The sequence below is a fragment of the Hyla sarda genome, chromosome 5, assembly GCF_029499605.1.
Source record: "Hyla sarda isolate aHylSar1 chromosome 5, aHylSar1.hap1, whole genome shotgun sequence".
NCBI lineage: Eukaryota > Metazoa > Chordata > Amphibia > Anura > Hylidae > Hyla > Hyla sarda.
Window position 1 is genome coordinate 162,574,631 of NC_079193.1, and position 13,642 is coordinate 162,588,272.

The window sequence follows — 13,642 nt, forward strand, 5'->3', positions numbered from 1 at the left end:
TACTTTCCTTGAGGGGTGTAGTTTTCCAAATAGTATGCCATATGGGGTGTTTTTCGCTGTTCTTGCACCATGGGGGCTTCCTAAATGAGACATGCCCCGCAAAAACCATTTCAGCAAAATTCGCTTTCCAAAAGCCCAATGTCGCTCCTTCCCTTCTGAGCCCTCTAGTGCACCCGCAGATCACTTTACATCCACATATGAAGTATTTCCTTGCTCGAGAGAAATGGGGTTTCAAATTTTGGGGGACATTTTCACCTATTACCCCTTGTGAAAATTAAATATTTGGGGTAACATCAGCATTTTAGGGGAAAAAATTAAATTTTTCATTTTCACGTCCAACTTTATTGAAAATTTGTCAAACACCTGTGGGGTGTTAAGGCTCACTGTACCCCCCTTGTTACATTCCTTGAGGGGTGTTGTTTCCAAAATAGTATGCCATGTGAGTATTTTTTTGCTGTTCTGGCACCATGGGGGCTCCTAAATGCGACATGCCCCCAAAAACCATTTCAGCAAAATTTGCTCTTTAAAATCCCATTGCCGCTCCTTCTCTTCTGAGCCCTCTAATGCACCCACAAAGCCCTTTACATCCACATATGAGTTATTTCCTTACTCGAGAGAAATTGGATTACAAATTTTGGGGGGCTTTTTCTCCTTTTACCCCTTGTAAAAATAAAAAAAATATGGATCTACAAAAACATGTTAGTGTAATAAATGCAGATTTATATTTTTCTCATCCACTTTGCTGCTATTCTTGTTAAACACCTAAAGGGTAAACAAACTTTCTGAATGTCATTTTGAATACTTTGAGGGGTTTAGTTTATATAATGGGGCCATTTATGGGGTATTTCTCACATAAAGGCCTCTCAAATTCACTTCAAACTTTACTGGTCCCTGAAAAATTCAGATTTTGAAATTTCCGTTAAAATTTTTAAAATTGCTGCTATAATTTGAAGCCCTCTCATCTCTTCAAAAAGTAAAAACATGTCAACTTTATGATGCCAACATAATGTAGACATATTGTATTTGTGAATCAATATAGAATTTATTTGGAATATCCATTTTCCTTACAAGCAGAGAGTTTAAAAGTTAGAAAAATGCAAAATTTTCAAAATTTTCATGAAATTTGGGGATTTTTCACCAAAAAAAGATGCAAATAACGACGAAAATTTACCACTATGTTAAAGTAGAATGTCACAAAAAAATAAACTCGGAATCAGAATGAAAGGTAAAAGCATTCAATAGTTACTAAAGGGGTATTCCAGGATTTTTTCTTTTTTACCATGCTACAGGGGCTGTAAAGTTAGTGTAGTTCATAATATAGTGTCTGTACCTGTGTGTGACGGTTTTCTTACAATTCTTCTGTGATTTTCACTCCAATATTTATTTTTACCCGCATACAAAATGACTGTTGTCTCAGATTTTTCCCAGCTTGCAATGGAGCAGAGACCTGACTCACTAGTCAGCTGATGACAGGGAGCCTGTCTGCTTCAATGGGTGGAGAGACCAATCTGCAACTAATGCAACAGCTGTAGGCACCCTGATTGAGAACCACACTGATTTGAATGGATGCAGCTCATTTATGTTTCAATGGGTGGGGTGGCTGATGAGTGGGAGGGAGGAAGATAGCATTGTGGGATTTCTAGTCAAAAAAAGAAAAGTCAAACAGGAAATGCTAGATCACAAACAGCTAGCCACAGTGTTATGTAATCTCACAACATAGCCATTTAGCCCCAAGACAAGTGCCCCTAAGCATGTCCATTACTGTCTGCCAGGTACCTACTAAAATCACCTTATGGTGGATAACCCCTTTAATGCTTAAAGTGACAGTGGTCAGAATTGCAAAAAATGCTCTGGTCCTTAGGGTCAAAATGGGCTCACATAAAATTATAGGTTAAGGGTTCACCATGATAGCCACAGTGGATTACAATACAGTGCACAGTAATGAGATTTTACAAAAATTCTTCACCTTGTCTCCATTTTGGAAGCGGAAAGTAACCTGCGGTGCTGATTTAACCATCCATTGTTATCAGTTGTGGATTTTTCCTGCTAACCAATTGAGAAGACAAAATCTGCAAGAAATGTACTGGCTATTGCAGATTATGCAAACATTTTTGGAAAATCTAGTTTTAAAAGATTCAGTTGTGAATTTGGCTGCAGATCTTCAGATAACATGCAGAAATAAGTGCAGCACAAATTCCACAGTAAAAGTTGCCCGATTGAGTAGAGATTTCCTTGCAGATTTGCTGAGTAAATTTTTTGCAGCGGATCTATTCTGTGTGAATTTACCCTTAGAAAAAGACACATCTTGCGTGCAAAACAGCAGCAATACTGAGACAATTATGATCTTGCTAATGAATAAGTAAAATCAAGGCCACATCCATGACAGTCTCCCAGTTATATTCACCTCCCTAAATCACTTTTCTTATGGAATTTTATGATATTTTCATATAGAGTACTTGACAAGTCTTGTCATACCAGTTATGAGATAAAATGAAAATCTTGTCGCAGCTGTTTTACAGATGACCTTCAAAGCCGCTAGAGAGTTCTCCTTAGCACAGAATGCATAGCTGTTAAAACTTCACTCTAATTGAGTGATGGTAATGCCACACAAAAAGGCTTTTGCCAGCACTGCAGATATGACCGGACAAGATCAAGTGTTTAAACAATGATAAAATCCACTCCAAAGCCAGCATTTTCACAGATCAATTAATAACAAAGCGTAAAATTACATTGTGTAATCCAGATATACAGAAAACCCTACTGACAACTATGTATGCAAGGAATGTCAGAAATACTGAATAATTATACCAACTTCTAATAAGGCACCTTCCAGCCACTAATAACAAATGCATATGCCATTTTCTTGGTGGGACTGGAAATTACAGTCCAATCCTATATTACGAGTCCAACATTTCTTTATTTTAATTAAAAAAAAAAAAAAAAAAAAAGCTTTTTGCTAGAAATGACCTTCCTATCACACAGCTTAAGCAAACAGCAATCTCAGACTGTTAATATGTTCATAGTTTTCCCATTTAGTGCACACTGCTAAATAATTAATTTTAATGTCCCTTCAGTAAATTAAATCAGCCTGGAATGTAAGAACTAACAAATTAACCGCAGCTGTGATTTTCTCCGAGATATCAAGCGTATTAACTTCCCCAGTCTTACTCCAAAATGCAGGTACATAAATGCATGAAAAACACAAAATGGAGACAGCTGAAGACATGTTCCATAATTAGGATTTCTTGAAATTAAATGTAAGCCAAGAACTACAGTGTTGAGAGATGTCATAGTGCCCTCCGCAGATGTGCTGAGGTATGGCATCTCAGATAATCTGCAGACATGTTGTTTTCTATGCGACGCATTATCTGTAGTACCATGAAGACATCTCATTACAAAAGAAACAGATGTTAGGCACTGCAAGAGGAAACATGAACAACATATGAGAGATGCACTGAAAGTAAAGGTTGTCGTAACATAAGCATGCTGGAACGGGTTGTGTTCTACAGTATTTTGATGTTGCTATGATATTCAGTTTGTATGTTGGTCAGAAGTTCCCAGATTTGCATTATTTGTGTTGAGTGATACAATAAAACAAAACAAAAGTGAAGCATTATTATAACTCTAAAAAGTAAATTCACAGGCTCTAGACGCAGATCCCCAGCATTCTTAAATCTTCCATAAAAAGGACAAGGGCAAGAAAAACCCTGTTACAAATTCAGACTACTGGTACTGCTCTGACATGAAAAACATAGCAGGCAATTCTCTTATAATGGCAAAAGCCCCATTTTGCATGAGAAATTAAACCCCTACATTTAAGAATACTCTATTTAAAAATACAATATTTTTAAAATAAAGCGTCTTTAGGATTACTCTTCACCATACTGGCCTAATTTCTGATGCAAAGAGATGGTAGCGCTAACAGAAGGGATTGCAAAGGTCTTTTTTTACACAATTTCTAAGGCTTGGTTACCACAGACAGTATTTTAGTCCATATTTTGGCAAGTTATTTTAGCCAAAGCCAGGAGTGGAACTGACACAGGTAAAAACTATAATGGAAAGATTTTCAACTTTGTATCTGTTTTGAGTCCAATCCCTGTTTTGCCCATTCATACTGACCAAAATACTTGGTAATCCTAACCTAAAACAGGCTAACAAGTTCTGCTCTTCTGGCTGTTTGCACCATGAAGTATGACCTTCACTGGAGAGCACATATGCTCACATTTGCTTCGGAGCCTACTATTTAGTATACACACTGCTCAGATTGAACACTAGTTTAAGATTTTATACACAAACCAGGGAGGACATCTTTTTTTCCCATGAGAAAGTCTTGTAAATGATGCCAAATATTTTTCTTCCAGAATATGACTGCTTCCCTATATACAGTTGTGGTTTATTCCATGATGGTTATTGACACGTGCATTACTGTAACAGAGGAAAAAACAATGGAGGATGTAGATCCAACATTCACCCAGACCCATTCAGAGCCTCTCCAGCAGATTGTGTTTGCAGAAACAATTCCCTTTACACCTACAATTATTTAGTTTTAAAATAAAAGTAGCCTGCATCCACCAAGTTACTCCAAAGAAGCTCTTTCCATTTTATCTCATACAAATATGGAGTCAGTTTCATATATAAAATTGTTGCTTCACTGCATCCAGTCCGTCGTATCGGAGATGAATGGGAACTTAAATTTAAACCTGGTCTTGTAAATACTTTTCAAGTGACATAAAATGATTGTCTCAGCACAGAGATCCCCTTTCAAACTGGAGCCTCTGCTGATTTTGCCTGGGGAAAGTCACCACCAGCCAGGGTTTATGAAAATTTGGCACAGAGTCGACAAAAGCAACTTTCTGTGTTTGCTTATAGTGGGGACAGGGGGATACCCTACTATAATATCCATGTAGTATATCTTAATATGGCATATCATAATGATACAATTCTATTAAAGCTTGTTACACAAGGTCTACATATACAGTAGAAAAGTATGCCGCACAGTTGAGCACATCACCCATGACTCCCATTGTAAAATAAATGTGTAATGAGTGCCGTAAAGGAAACCCAAGCAAACACAGTAACCATACAAACTCCTTGCAGATGTTGCCTTTTATCATTGGGGTCCTGGGTTCAAATCCCACTAAAAGGTAACAGAACTAACCAATAAGACATTATGCCTACTGACGTACACAATTGAAATGCTAAATACGGTTTAAGAATGAGAAAGCCTGGTGCTGACAGCGGGAGGTTGAGCAGAGAACAGAATCAGGCACCGGTTAGTGCCAGGACACACAGCACACTACTGTTACACTAATAGACTGCAATGGAGAGGTAACTCCCCTAGACTTAGAGAGGTAACCAACTGGACTTCTCTCCACTGTAGTCTATAGGGAGCGCTAAAAAGGGATAGTATGCACACCTATTATACACTTATGGCACACACCGTGGATATGCCATACATAAATATAAATGGGAATAACCGTTAACTGAATTTTTGCACTTATTTCACTGATTTAAAGTGTACCTGTCAGACCTCATCCCGACCCCCCCCCCCCAAAAATAATTTTTTTTAAAAAATAACCAAAAGTCTCTTCTCCTCACTGTGATGACTCCTCCCCCTCCCTCACTCTGCTCTGACTCACAGAAGGCCCTGGACTTGCCTGCAGCTCTGTCATTTGCTCATGACCATTGGACATTATAGTACTGGTATCTGTCCCAGGAGGCAGGGGGACCCCTAGTGACTGTTTATTTTCAGTAAGAAATACTGAAGCTTTTCTGATGAATACAATAGCAAAAAAAATGTTTGCATGCTTTATAACATATCAAAAGTTATTGTATGTGACAGTGCCCATTTAAATTGTAACAGTTATATCACAAATATTATAGAGTCAATAGTGATGTATGGCAACAATTTTCAAACTGAAAATATGGACACTTTCAGATATAAATCAAGTATTGTTTTCCTTTATTCCTGCTGACTGATGTAGAAATATAAATGGTGGATGACTTAGAACCATGAAATGGCTGTAGTTTTGTTTAAAATTTAGGAAATTCATATCAAGTTTTTCCACAATAATTTGCAGCAAAAATCAGAGGCTGACATCTTTATTTTAATAAAAAACAAACTTACCGCCACTTTCATTTGCACACTGATACCTTATTCTGCCTGTAGTCGGTGCTCTGGTGTTACAAGACGTCAGGTGACCGTTAAAGCCAATCAAGAGTATGGAGCATGACCGCTGAAGCTGCTTTTAGCTGCGGCAGTCACAAGACATCTGCTGCTCCTCTAACACTAAAGCGTGGACCAAAGACATCCACTGCTGTTTACCATAGTGCATACCGAAGACAGAACATGGGGATCAATACGAGAACGGAGACAGAGGTAAGTAAAACCCTTTGTTTTCTTAAACACTAGTGACTGTGACACAAGAGAGGAGAAGAGGGGTCATGCTGTGTGATGTACGGCACCCTTGCTCCCAACTTTTTTTTAACTGGATCCTAGATTCATAACACATTTTTAAAGTCCTGGAGCATTATAAAAGGAAAACCAAGCAAATGTTTGGAGAACATATTAACTCCTTGAAGATGTTATCCTTTGCTGGAATTTGGACCCAGGACCCCAGTGATGAAAAGCAACAGCACTACCCAATAAGCCACCATGCCTACTGATGTACAGTATACAGTTGGAATGCTGAATATGATTTAAGAATGAGGTCTAAACATAGCCTTAAAAAGTGTATATGTTTAATTAAGGCTAGGTTAGCACACCAAAAACCATATAGCAATGCTGTAGTTACAACATTTGCAATACAGTTATAGGTAATAAGATATTTATAGGTCAAGCATATTTTTACTATGTTTTGCCTGTAAAATAAATCACACAAACAAAAACACCTGTGGCCAATAACTGCATTGCAAAACCATGATAATATGCAGTAAGCCACATATGGTTTTACCAGGCAGCACACTACTGCAATGTGTGAACACACACAAAATGTTTAAGATCAGTATCAATGGTAAATAAAGTCTTGTTAGGTTTTCAAACTATGTAACCTTGATGTTGCAAAGAACCCTGATCTATGTGTAGACACAAAAAAAATGGCAGAATCATCTGTCAACCGATGCAACCACCACTCAAAGCGCATTGTTGTTTTTACTTTAGCATGAACATAACACTTTTACATTTGGCACCATTTTTTTGTGTGTGGGGGGGGGGGGGGGGGGGTGTGTCAGCCAAAGGGCTGGATGTTTCTACTGTGTAACAAACAGAATCAAAATTATTCACAGATCACTACAAACTTTGGCTTACATATCAGGAAGACCTAAAGGCTTTTGGACACTATATTATTCATGCAATTTCTACAAGCTGTCATTGGTGGATTATTTATTCTATGAAAACAATATGCATGCAGGATACTTTCCACCCAACTTTTCACGATCAGATCCAAACCTGTGACCCTTATGCAAAATACAACTGCTACTCACTATCCCTAGAGTGATTTAGGCATGTTTCAGCTCTTTTTATTACATCCCTTTAAATGTCAGATTTATAAACACTTCTGAATACATACACGAAGATAACATGGAATGTACTGTTGTAAGGTTCACTAAGTCCTTTGCTTTATCTGTACTAAGGTTCATTATAACAGTAAGGGGCACAGAATACTGGTATTATATAGGAACACTGATAGGAAAGCTCAAAAGCAATATTCCTTAATGGATATATAATATGAAGGGCTTTTTAAGAGGGTTGATATAGGGGGAAAAAATGGACCTTTCCAGAGAAGCCTGACCTTCATGATGACAATATTTCCTCATCCAGAGGAACAAGCAACTGGATAGTCGTTCCTATGGCAACAGATACTTTCAGCCAGAGATGTCCACAGCTAATTCACGACGACCCCGGCAATAAAGCATTCAAAAATATTCCTTCTAGGGCAATATACGCAGCAACCAGCACATAAAAAGCCTCCCGAGAATAGAACTAAGCTACATTTAATTATCATTACCGGAGGAATCAGCGTCAATTTGGTGTTCTGAGACCGTATTAACCCCTTCATCACGTGGAGAATCTTTCCTCAAGACTTATCTTCATGCATGTGTGTGCTTCTTATTTACTGGGAAGTAACAACGAGTAGTTCATACTAAGTAACATGAGATTTAAGAGGATTCAGATATCATAACATTGTTATTACCTGATAATACAGACCAATACATTTCTGAACTGATCTACAGATCCTCATCCCTTAACTTTGATTTGAAGAAAAAGGCTTTCCATGCATAGTGAATAAGTTCATGGAAGCAAAGTCAAGCTTGTACACTAAACAGAAAAAGCATTAGGCCCTTGAAGTCTACAGCAACTACCATAAGCACAACCCCTGCAATAATGATGGAATCACCAGATTTTATACATTATATTTGGGAAATTTTTACCTGCAATACCTGCAATTACGCTTGAGCTTATATGCCTTATACCAGATTATGTGAGAACTTAAAGGAATAGTCCGGTACGGACTATTCTTATGTTATTCTGCCCTGGCTGCAAAAAGAAACGTGAAAATAAACTTTCACTTACCTTCCTACGTTCCACCGGAGCTCCGCTACAGCTGATCAGTCGGCCAGGCTGTCTTCTTCCTACTTCCCTTAGCCTGGAAAGTCACACGGTGCTTCAACCTATCACCGGCCGGAGCGGGACATCGCTGAAGCGCCGTGTGATGTTCCGGGCTAAAGGAAGTAGGAAGAAGACAGCCCGGCTGACTGATCAGCTGTAGCGGAGCTCCGGGAGAACATAGGAAGTTTATTTTCACTTTTTTTGCAGCCCGGGCAGGGTAGAATAAGAATAGTCTGTACCGGACTATTCCTTTAAGACAGTATTGTGGTGTGTCAAGTAATGGTGGTATAGCATCAAGGGGTCTTGTGTACCTGTAAACTTTATCTCCCATCCATTCCTCAGTTTGGGTATGAAGAGTCGCATCCCAAGTTGGGCATTGTATGGTTGCCTTAGCAACTGTACTACCCAGTGTGGAATGTGTCTCTCCATGTACAAACTGAATAACAGGCAGGAGATGAAGTTTACAGGTAAAATATGTAAAATGGTGTCAAATATTGATCTAAAGTTAGTCAACCACAAAGTGACATAAGAGAAAAAGCGTGTAACACCGCACAAGATGTGCCACAGGCATCATATAGCGTGAGCCACTATGGTAAATGTGTCACATCTTGCTTTATTCACTAGAAGCCAAATTATGGAGGCAAATCAGGCAAGACACCGAAAGAACAGTACAAACAGCATGCCAAAGAGTTGTCTCTGGTGTTCCTGGAGGACTTTTCTGCAGCTTTGAAGAAAGGCTCTCTACTGCCTTTAATGAAAGCAGCACTAATAGTGGTCTTGCTGAAACCAGAAAGATTATTTATCAACATAGATGAAGCACATAGAGATAACTGCCCAAGCTTTGTCATATATCTGAATGGCTACTATAAATTAACCTACCGTATATACTCGAGTATAAGCCGACCCGAATATAAGCCGAGGCCCCTAATTTCACCCCAAAATCCCAGGAAAAGTTATTGACTCGAGTATAAGCCTAGGGTGGGAAATACATCATCCCCCCTGTCATCATCCAGACCCCCGTCATCAACACCCTCATCATCATCTCCTTGTCATCATCCCACCCCCCCCTTCATCATCCCCTTGTCATCATCCCCTTGTCATCATCCCCCCCCCTTCATCATCCCCACCCCCTTTCATCATCCCCTTGTCATCATCCTCTTGTGAACTATCCGCCCTCAGTGGTCTTCAACCTGCGGACCTCCAGAGGTTTCAAAACTACAACTCCCAGCAAGCCCGGGCAGCCATCGGCCTTCGACATCATCCAGCCCCCTCTCACCCCCTTTAGTTCTGTACAGTACTCGCCTCCGCTCGGCGCTGGTCCGGTGCTGCAGGACTGTCATGTGGGGAGGTCGTCCGGTGGGATAGTGGTTCCGGGCTGCCATCTTCACCGGGGGCGCCTCTTCTCCGTGCTGCGGGCCCGGAATAGAGGCGTTGCCTTGACGATGATGCAGAAGGACGTTGGTAATGAACTTACCTCTGCGTTGTCGTCAAGGCAACGTGACTATTCTGGGGCCGAGCCCGAAGCGCGAAGAAGAGGCCTCCCCGGTGAAGATAGCAGCCCAGAACCACTATCCCACCGGACGACCTCCCCACCGGACAGTCCTGCAGCACCGGACCAGCGCCAAGCGGAGGCGAGTACTGTACAGAACTAAAGGGGGTGAGAGGGGGCTGGATGATGTCGAAGGCCGCAGTGGTCTTCAACCTGCGGACCTCCAGAGGTATCAAAACTACAACTCCCAGCAAGCCCGGACAGCCGATGGGTGCCCGGGCTTGCTGGGAGTTGTAGTTTTGAAACCTCTGGAGGTCCGCAGGTTGAAGACCACTGAGGGTGGAGAGTTCACTCGAGTATAAGCCGAGGGGGGTGTTTTCAGCACGAAAAATCGTGCTGAAAAACTCGGCTTGTACTCGAGTATATACGGTACTTATATATAAAGGTACAACAAATACTATACTTGGGCCATCCTATTATGACACCCTAAACCCCATACTATGAGCTGTCTATTTTGCTGACATCTAGTGTCAGAACCTGTAAATGAACATGAGAAAGGACCATTCTCATGCTAATAAGTGTTTGGGTGGAGCGTTCCTTGACCAGCCTCCGTTTTAGGCTGGGTTCACACTACGTTTTTCAACTACGGTTCCCGCGTAGGTTTTCTATCAAAAACCGTATGGGAAAAAAACTGATGGAACAGTATGGGAAAAAGTAAACCGTATGCGTTTTTAAACAGTATACTGTTTTTAAAAGTGCATACTCTTCCGTCCGTTTTTATTTAAAAAAAAAAAAAAAAACATACTTTCTGGCCAATTCTGTCCATTTTTAAAGGGAGGGGTCTTGGGTGGGGACTTTAGGATGCAAATGCACAAAGAAAAAACGCATACGGTTTTGCCGTATGGAACCGTATACATGTACGTTTCCCATTGACGTCCATGTTAAAAAAAAAAGGTATGCGGTTGCAATACGGTTTTAAAACTGAAGTCAAAACCGTGGTCAAACAGGGTTTGGAGCTGCAAGCAAACCGTATGCAACCGTATGCATCAGGGTGTATACGGTTTGCAATGCTTTGCCTATGTATACGGTTTTCAATACCGTTCCATACGTTTTCGCTAATGAAATCGTATGCGGGAACCGTAGTTGAAAAACGTAGTGTGAACCTAGAGGGCAGGAATTAGGTTTAGACCAGTTAGTCATGTGACATTTGTGGGAGATTTATCAAAACCTGTCCAGAGGAAAAATTTCTGAGTTGCTCATAGCAACCAATCAGATTGCTTCTTTCATTATTCAGAGGCCTTTTCAAAAATTAAAGAAGTGATCTGATTGGTTGCTATGGGCAACTCTGCAACTTTTCCTCTGGACAAGTTTAGATAAATCTCCCACTTAGTGATTTGTAAGGAGGAGTGACAGGTGCTCTGTCTCCTCTCCTCCAATCTTTCCCAGACCGCATTGAGATAACTACTGGACTACAGTGAAGAACATAGTATTTCCTAGAGGTCCAACCTGAAGGGAGATCAAGCATATTGAAGAGAACCTTCCCATTTATAATAAGGAATGATATCTAGAGCATAAAGTATGGTGCACAAGGACCTCTTTGTATTTCTGGTATCAGCACAGGCTTCAAGCTGGGGCCAGAGCATCACGGCTATAATGTCACGACTTCCTAAGGGCCAGCATCCTAGAGTGGACACTGCAGCTCAAGCAATTCACTTCTATCTATATAACCCTACTGGTATCCAACCATTAAAGATCCCTTAAGTGGAGAATTTCAGAACTACAGAAGGGAATTATTTTTCTAACAATGGCCACACACCCTTCTGCACTAAGGCTTGAAAGGAGTATCTCATTACATGTACTATTGCACTTATTTGTAAAGTGACCCTTCCAAAATCTTGTAAAGCACTTTCTTGCCTTTAATAAAGAACTGTTCAATAGTTCCCTTTTATTGTTATAGTGTAAGTCAATACAAATGGTGACAAGAAAAACAAACACATATACTGTGTCCAAAGGGAGTCAGGCATATGAGAATATACAGTAACATCACATGGTCCTAATTTCCTTAAACCCTCAGATTGGCATACATCCACGATATATGTGACATCTAAATACTAAACATTGAATTTACTAGTGACAGGAGAATTATTATTCACATTCACGCTAAGAGTACTTTATAGCCAAATCTGCTTAAGATGGATGTTTCATGAAAATGCCTGCAAAATGTATGAATACTCAAACTGAAGACATTCAGGAAAGATACCATCCATGAAGTTTTTAGGAGGAGAAATTGACACCACAGGTTTTAAACGGGAAGATTCACCATAACATCAGCTCTATATTCAGCAAATGTAAAACCTAGCATCTTTGTGATTTACCTCAATTACATTTTCATTGTAGTTATTAGTTATGAATAACAATGCACAAAAAACTGAAGATATCTTTTGCAGCTATGTGAAAACCATCTACCAACTGCTGTACATTAAATGAGTTTCTACACCATGTAGTTTTAGGGTACGTTGAAGTTAATGGGTAGCAAAATCAGCCGCACAAAATACGCAGCAAAAATATGAAGCAGATTCTGTACGTGAGACAGCTTATCCTCGATCCAAAGGATAGGGGATAAAATGTCTGATTACGGCCGCTGGGGACCCCCGCGATCAGACTTCTTATCCTATATCCTTTGGATCGGGGATAAGATGTCTAGGGGCGGAGTACCCCTTTAAGGTCTAAGTTTTTGTAATGATAAATTTTTTACAGCTACAAATCACCTGAATAAACAGATTTTAAAAATAATGTGCTGGCTACCAGCTGTCACCTCTAGAGGGGGCACAGGAGCCTACTATATACAGTGATCCCTCAAGATACAATGGCCTCAAGTTAAAATATTTTCAACATACATTGGTCTTTTCTGGACCATTGTAATATTGAACCATACTCAACATACAATGCCATTAACAGTCTGGAGCGGTGGCTCTTGTGAATGGTTAGAAGATCCAAACAACAGTATACAGTAAAGTGCAGTACCAGACTACTCTTTACCTGTGTCAGGACTGGCTGCTCCAAGTGAGGGCATCTGCATATTGAATATCCTGTACACTGTATGTACTGTACATGACCCTGGAGAACCTGCCCTCTATGCATAAAATGATTTATAGCTTCTAGAAGCTATTTCTAACTTTACAATAAGGACTTGCTTTATCTTTATGAGTCATCTCATCATTTTTAGTCAATCTTAATTTTTATCTTATTTTTGTATAACACTTTGGAGACTTTGGAACAGATTATTAGTTTTCCATGGCTATGGTTTCAAGATACAATAATAATGTTGAAACAATTGTATCTTGAGGGAGTACTGTACTGTGATATTCTTGAGTTTAAAAGGGGTATTCCAGCCCCTAAAAACCTTTACCCTATATACAGAATAGGGAATAAGTGCCTGATCGCAGGGGATCCTACCTCTAGGACTCCCTGCTATGTCGAGAAAGGGGACCTGACTCTCCCCATTCTATTTGAGAAAGTTGTAGATACCAGAGTACAACAATCAC

At 40.0% G+C, this 13,642-nt stretch overlaps 1 protein-coding gene across 9 annotated transcripts in view; it reads right to left on the reverse strand.

Moving 5' to 3' along the window:
* ULK4 (unc-51 like kinase 4) overlaps nt 1-13,642 on the reverse strand; it is an 819,452-nt gene that overhangs the window by 678,006 nt on the left and 127,804 nt on the right. The gene's annotated exons all lie outside the window — the stretch shown is intronic.